Genomic DNA, 8,092 nt, shown 5'->3' with positions numbered 1-8,092 from the left:
GATCTTGGCTCACTGCAACCTCTGACTCCCGGGTTCAAGCGATTCTCATGCCTCAGCCTCTCGAGTAGCAGGGATTACGGGGGCCCGCCACCACACCCGGCTAATTTTTGTATTTTTAGTAGAGACAGGGTTTCACCATGTTGAGCAGGCTGGTCTTGAACTCCTGACCTCAGGTGATCTGCCCACCTCGGCCTCCCAAAGTGCTGGGATTACAGGAATGAGCCACTGGGCCCGGCCAGCTGCTGCTTTTGACATCTCTTCCACCTGTATGGCTTGAGGTCTCACATACACCCAGATTTTATCACAGATAGAGCTCGTGTTTCTTATTCCTCTTGTTGTGTGCGGGTCTTCCTAGATGTTAAGGGAGAAATTCTGCCCTGAAACCACTGTTTTTGTTTGTTTTTTTGAGATGGAGTCTTGCTCTGTTTCCCAGGCTGGAGTGCAGTGGCGGGATCTAGGCTCACTGCAACCTCTGCCTCCCAGGTTCAAGCGATTCTCCTACCTCAGCCTCCCGAGTAGGTGGGATTACAGGCATGTGCCACCACACCCAGCTGATTTTTTGTATTTTTAGTAGAGATGGGGTTTCTCCATGTTGGCCAGGCTGGTCTCCAACTCCTGACCTCAGGTGATCTGCCCCCATCAGCCTCACACAGTGCTGGGATTACAGGCGTGAGCCACTGTGCCTGGCCTAGAACACTGTTTTTAAACTGAAAGTCTTGCTGTGTATTTTAAATCAGCTTTAATCATCATTAATAGTCTTACTGACTTTTTTTCTATTTAAGAAGAAAAACAGATGTTTTCTTTATTTAAAGAGAATCTATGGCCATTCTTTTATATTGCTGCTGGATTATTAAAACAAGTTAGTCCATAGGTTAATGTAATATGGTTGGTAAGTAAGCCCAGTTTCCTAAAAATGAACAAAGCATGAGTAAATATAATTTCTCCACACAAGTAAGTAAAACAAACATCATAGTCTCCAGGTTAAAGTTATAAAAAATAAACCATCTGAGTTTGAATAGACTCCCATAGAGAGATTACTTGCAATAAGTGACTGTGTTTCATGATGACAAGATGCATAACTAGTTTTAAGCACAGTTTCCCAGAAAACTAAAGGTCTTTCCGTTCTCTTCCACTGATCTACACGTTTCAGCACAGTCTGCCTATCTACACAATGCCAGACACGTCCACACTGGGACTCGAACTCTCAGATGCACTTGTCTTGCACCTCTGCACCCAAACGTTCTCACTTGAGCATCCTTGCAACTTCTGGGCTCTGGTGCCAGCCATAATTTTACCTAACATCGAACCAAGATCTGGGGGTCAAATTAGTCTGTTTCTTTCTCCTTCCTCTGGCCACAGTTGCCTGACTTTGGACGGCTGCCTTTGACCCTGTGTGCAGGCTTAGAGGTTGTCAATCAAGGAGCTCCACCTCCCGGCCAAGTGTGGGGCTGGGACACAAGCCAGGCCAAGGAGACTAATTTGGAACCCTGATCAGGGTGATGGAGGGATGGAGGTGAAACTGTCAAAAGCAATTCCTCCCAGGGCAGTGACCTGCAGACTCAACTACCTGGATCCCCAGAGCTGCCTGGAAACTGCTCTTTCTTGGTTGGTTCTTTAGCTATTCCCCCGGTTCTGAGTCCCCACATACCCTGGCCTCTTGGATTCTCAGCCAGATCCATATTCTGTAGCCTGCAACCAAACACCTTGACTAGCTCCTCTGATCACTAGCCCCATTCTAAAACCCAGAGGCCCATGCCAGACACTGGGTCAGGGATAAGGGTTCTCCCAGGTGGTCTGAAGGGTGGTAGGCCAGGCTTTCTAATTAGGTCAAAGATGGCTTAGAAATCCAGGACAGGAAAGCCAGGGGCATGGCCACCATGAGGAGAGCCCAGGGACCAGAACACAGGGCAGAGAGTCCTGAGTCAGGCAGGATGCTACCACGGGCAATGGGAGGTGGGCACATGAGCTCTCTGTATTATTTCTGATAACTGCTATCTTATCTACTCTTCTTTTTTTCGTTTGTTTTTTGTTTTTCGAGACAGAGTCTCGCTCTGTCGCCCAGGCTGGAGTGCAGTGTATCTTATCTACTCTTCTTATAATAATTGTCTCAAAATAAAAAGATTTTAATGGCAGAAGTCAACAGGCTCACACCCATTAACTACTCACCACACTCCCTAGGCCGTGCACTCTGATCTGGGGCTCAGCTCTGGCTGCACTGAGGACTGGGCACCTGGCACATCCCTCATAACCAACTTCCACTCCACCAGCGGGCCCAACCCTGCACCCCACACCTCCCACTGATCCCTAACATCTGTCCACTCACGTTCCCTCCTTCACCACTGACTCTCCATCTGAAGCAGGCAGGGCCCTCTGCTCACACCGACCCATTCCCCATGTCTCCAGCAGCTGCTCCCCAAGCCCCTCCTCCTCCCTGTCATCCAGGCTGTGTCTTCGCCTCCTGCCCTCCAGCCCACAAACCTGCCCATCTTGCACAAGGCGAAAACAAACCCTTCTCTGCAACCAGGCGCCTCCTCAGCAGCTGGCTGCCTCTTACCATTAGCGACCCAGGTCCCTAAGGAGCAATCTGCTCTTTGCCTCCATTCCTCATCCCTCACCCACCCCTGCCCAGCCATGCAGTCTCACCCTCACTAGCTCCTGCCCAGCCATGTGAGTCTCCCTCTCTCACACACCCCTGCACAGCCCTGTGAGTCTCCTCTCACTCACCCTTGCCCAGCCATAGGAGTCTCCCCCCACTCACCCCTACCCAGCCGTGTGAGTCTCCCCTAACTCACCCCTGCACAGCCATGAGTCTCCCCTCACTCATCCCTGCCCAGAGATGGGAGTCTCTCCCCACTCACCTCTGCCCAGCCATAGGAGTCACCCCCTACTAACCCCTGCCCAGCCTTGTGTGTCTCCTCCTCACTCACCCCTGCCCAGCCACGTGAGTCTCCCTCTCTCACACACCCCTGCCCAGCCATGTGAGTCACCCCTCACTCACTCCTGCCCAGACATTTGAGTCTCCTCCTCACTTATCCCTGCACAGCAAAGTGAGACTCCTCCTCACTTATCCCTGCACAGCAAAGTGAGTCTCCTCCCCGACTCACCCCTGCACAGCCATGCGAGTCTCCCCCCACTCACCCCTGCACAGTCATGTGAGTCTCCCCCCACTCACCCCTCACTCATCCCTGCCCAGACATGTGAGTCTCCTCCTCACCCCTGCATGACATGCAAGTCTTCCCCCACTCACCCCTGCACATCCATGCGAGTCTCCCCCGACTCACCCCCACACAGCCATGAGTCCCCCCGCACTCGCCCCTGAACAGCCATCTGAATCTGCCCCTCACTCATCCTCACTCCAATCTGTCCTGACAAGTCCGCCTGCAGAATCCGTGGCTGTGCTGGTCCTCCACCTCACTGGCGGCTCTGAGCCTTCCACTGGGTCCCCCCTCCCCTGCTCCCCTTCTCTGGGCTGCTGGATGCTCTGCTCCCCGCCCGCGCTCTGCCACTTCCTTCGTCTTCTCCCAGGCGTCTCCTGGACTCTTTGTTTCTTTGTCTAAGAAAAAATAAAATTGGGGAAAGGCAGCCTTCTTCCAGATATTGTTGGAGTGAGGATATCGTAACTATTTTGAAAACTCAAACGGGCTGAAGAGGGGGATGTGTTTGGCAGTGTTTGCACAAACAGAGAGGCCTGTGGAAGGTGGGGGCTGCGTACAAAGTGAGGCCTGTGTGGCCTCAGGGTGGCGTGTGTGCCTGTGTGTGAGGCTCTGTGTGTCTGCATGTGGCTGTGTGTGTCTGTGTGTGTGTCTGTGTGTGTCTGTATGTCTTCTGTTTCTCTGTGCATGTCTGTATGTGTGTGTTTGTGTGTGTGTGTGTTTCTCTGTGTCTGTGTGTATCTATGTGTGTCTCTGTATGTGTCTGTCAGTGTGTGCATGTGTTTGCGTGTGTCTCTCTGTGTGTGTCTGTGTGTATTTGTGTGTGTGTGTGTGTGTGTGTATATGTTTGGGTATGTCTCTCTCTGTGTTTCTTTTTTTTTTTTTTTGAGATGGAGTCTCGCTCTGTTGCCCGGGCTGGAGTGCAGTGGTGTGATCTCGGCTCACTGCAACCTCTTTCTCCCAGGTTCAAGCAATTATCCTGCCTCAGCCTCCTAAGTAGCTGGGATTACAGGCATGCACCACTACACTCAGCTAATTTTGTATTTTTAGTGGAGATGGTGTTTTACCATGTTGGCCAGGCTGGTCTCAAACTCCTGACCTCAAGTGATCCGCCCGCCTCAGCCTCCCAAAGTGCTGAGATTACAGGCCTGAACCACCGTGCCCGGCCTGTGTGTATTTCTCTGTGTGTGTCTGTGTGTGTGTCTGTGTCTGTCTGTGTCTTTGTGTGTCTGTGTGTTATGCATGTGTAACCCGCTGAGGTCAAATACACACATACTTGGTAGCCCATGCCAGTGAGTCATTGTTACCTGAAGCCCAGGGCTCCTGAGCGGAGGTGTCTCAATCATGTTTGCAAACTCATTGAAAATCTGTGATGTTTCCAGCCGGGGCTGCCTGAGAACAGTTCTTGCCCCAGCTTACCATCCACAGCCCTAAATTTCTCTGGACTATAAGGAACTGTGGGTCCTCGTGCCACAGTGACCTTGTTGTCTCCAAAAGGAGACCTGAAAAGGGGGGTTGGCAGGGGGCAGAGGCTGGGCTGAGTTGCTGGAGGCCGAGTGGGAAGGGCCCATCTCTCCCCTTCATCTCTGCTCCCAAGCGACCCGCAGGCCAGTAAAGCTTCCTGGAGAACATCTGGGGGCTAGAGCCACGCAGGCTCCAGGACTCAGAGAGGCATCCAACATGTCCCCACACAGGTTGCCCCCCTGGCCTGGCACCAGACACGCACTCAACACCTGTGCTGCCTCAGTTACTGCCCCATGGCTCCAGGGAGGGCATTTCCTTCCGAGGTGAGGATGTGGGGAGGGCTTTCACGCTGGCTCAGCAGCCCCCCCACCCAGCCCCTGCCCACGGCGCCTGCAGAGTGAGCGAACACAGGGGTCAGTGCCACACTCTGCCCCAGCACGTGTCCACTGATTTCACACTCCAAGTAGAAGAAGAGGCAGAGGAGGCGGGGGCCTCCCAGGATGGGGTGCCACCACCTGGTGGGGGTGGCAGGGACAGGAGAGGAGCCCCCACCTCACAGCCACCAGGGCTCCGGATGGAGCGGGAGGGCAGAGGGTGCCACAGGCGCCCGGGCTCCGTGGGAACCACAGCCTCCGTCAGAGGAGCTTGCGGCTGGCACTGAGTGTTTTATGATCATGATGTGGAGTATCCTGTGGTGGTTTCAGGGCCACGATGGAATGGCTGTCCTGGTGCCGACATTCACCAGGCATGGAGACTCATGTGTCAAATGGGCATAGCCCTGAGAGTGCCCATGTGGACGTGGACACAGGGAAAGGGCCTGCCCCTGCCTGGCTTTGGAGGCCACCAGCCAGCACCTCCATCATCACGATGACCTCACTTGGCATCTCTGGGACCTGTCGGGTCTCCCCTCCAACCCCCCACTGTCATCCCATAATGAGCTGTACCCACAACGTGAAGTGAAGGAACCCCACGTGGCCCCCAGTGCCCCACCGTGATGAAAGCCCACACAGACGGCTTCCATGCCTGGCTGACTGCACTGGGGCTCCCAGAGGACTGCCTCCCAATTAACTGCCTCATCTGTTTATCCTCTGAGCACCCCTGGCTGCAGGATCGTGGCTCCCAGGACCCCCTCTGAGTCCTGGGTTCCACATCCCTCGTGCATCTGCAGAAAGAAACTCCTCTGTCAAGGATGTCAGGTGCCTGCTGTATTGAAGCCAAAAGGGTCCAAAGGGCCCTCCAGACATAGGAGCTGAGACGTGGTATTCCCCAATGTTCCCCACCCATGTGCCCAAGAGTCTTCATGTGCCAGGACCCAGGGCCCCTTCAGAACCATGTATCCATCAGAGCTTTCCCTTCCCTTGTCTGTTTCCTTCTGTGTCCAGAAAGAGACCTAACTCTGTATTCAGTCAAGAACAATCCCAGCTCCTTAAGTGAATATTCTGTTTGTTCTATTGAGTGAATGTTTATTGAGCATCTGCTATGTAGGAAATGTGCTAGATTCTGGGGCACAAAAGGAGAGTTGCACGGCCCCACCAATGAGGCAGCCAGGGGCCAGTCCTAAACACAGAGAAGCAAGCATGATTCCTGCAGGGTGCAATGGGGGAAAGCCCGGGACCCCCAGAACACAGAAGGGCACTGACCCAACCCAGAAGCCAGGACAGCCTCCTGGAGAGAACAGCTTCCTGGAGAGAACAGCTGCTGGGCCGTGCCTGAGGGACCAGTAGGATGGGCCAGGCAAGAGGACATGGTGGTTGGGATGGGTCATCCCATGCTGGGCAGAGGGCATCGGTACAGCAGGAGAGCTCTGGAAAGAGCTCGTGGCTCAGAGGACGAGAGCACAAAGTGTGGGGCCAGGAAGGTGAGACTGGTGGGGTGGGGGTTGCGGGGTGAGGCGGTGGTGTGCTGGTAAATGTTTAACAACAAGCTCTCTGCAAAAAACATGTGCGTGTAAACATCTGTACATCAGTCCATTCTAAATTTTATTGATACAAAGGAAGCACGCAATTTACAAATAATACAGGATTTTTTATCATAAATTCCATAGAGCCAACTGGTCCACACAGATGCTTTTGTTGATTTGGGCCAAACTCTCATATTTGTAGCCAGCCTACAGCTGCAATTCAACTACAATTTGACAACTTTTTGTGCTATTTACAATGTAACAGTTACGAGCATAGCACACTTGTAGATTAATCTGCATTGATCGAATATTTTCATCATTTCCTTAAGTCTAGATAATCAATAAGACGATAAAATGAAGCCTTGATTTGTAGCACATGCTGATTTCCGTGACGTAAATGCTCTTGTGATGGTGGATTCAAGCTGTGGACACGACGAAGCTCAATGCAGAGACCAGTGTGCCCTAGCAAACCTCCTGTTACACAGGATTTCTGCCATACAGATGCAAGAGAGGTAATAACTGCCACAGCATGATGATCATAAAATTATATCATAATAATACCATAAAATGTACAATTAATAAATTGTATTAAAACAAAGGTAACAAATGCTCAAAACTCAAGTTACCTTTGTTTTAATGTAATTTATTTATTGTACATTTCAGCTGTTCCCCACTGGGCTCTCACAAGCTGGCGTGAGCTGACTCCAGCACCTGTCCCTGCCAGCAGGGACAAGACGCCAGGACTGCCAGGCCAACACACAGAAAGGCCATAGAGAGCACACATCTGAATGCGTCAACCCCGGCTGAAGCCCTTTCTTCCTCCTAATCCTGGAACCTGTGACTCGGTTGCCTTACCTGGCAAAGTGAATTAAGGCCTCAGGTGGAATGAAAATTGCTAATCTACTGACCTTAACATCAAGAGTTTATTTTGGATTATCCTGGTAGGCCCAAAGTGATCACCAAGATCCTTAAATGTGAAAGAGCAGGCGGAAGAGGAGCTCAGGGGGATGAGATGTGAGACGGCCTCCACGCCAGTGCTGCCTTTGAAGATGGAGGAAGGGCCAAGGGCCAAGGCCTGAGGGCGGCTCTAGAAGCTGGGAAAGGCAAGAAGTGGACTCTCCCTAAACTGAGCCTCTGGGAGGAACCAGCCCTGCAGTACCTTGATTTTAGCTCAAGGAGACCTATATTGGACTTCAATCTCTAGACCTTTAAGAGAATAAATGTACATTGTTTTAAATTACCATTTGTGTGGTCCTCTGTGACAGCACCTAGAGGACCCTAGAGCAGGAGCCCTCTGCATTTGTATGTCCCATTCTTTCACAGCTGTGACCCCAGGCTCTGTGGGCTAAGGGCTGGGAGTCTCGGGCTGACCCTGCCCCACGCTGATCTATCCTGGGGCCCTGGGCAGTTCCTCAGCTTCCTGAAGGGGAGCAGCGACGGTGATATCGACCTTGCCCGATTGTTATGAGGATTAAATGAGATTATAACTGTGCAGGGCTCAGTACAGGATGGGGCACTATGAAGCTCCCCATGGCCATGAGCTGTGATTATCATGAGTACAGAAGGGTTGTGTCCT

This window comes from Pongo pygmaeus, chromosome 22, assembly GCF_028885625.2.
Source record: "Pongo pygmaeus isolate AG05252 chromosome 22, NHGRI_mPonPyg2-v2.0_pri, whole genome shotgun sequence".
Lineage (NCBI taxonomy): Eukaryota > Metazoa > Chordata > Mammalia > Primates > Hominidae > Pongo > Pongo pygmaeus.
The sequence above is the reverse complement of the archived record's forward strand: the minus strand, read 5'-3'. Positions refer to the sequence as shown.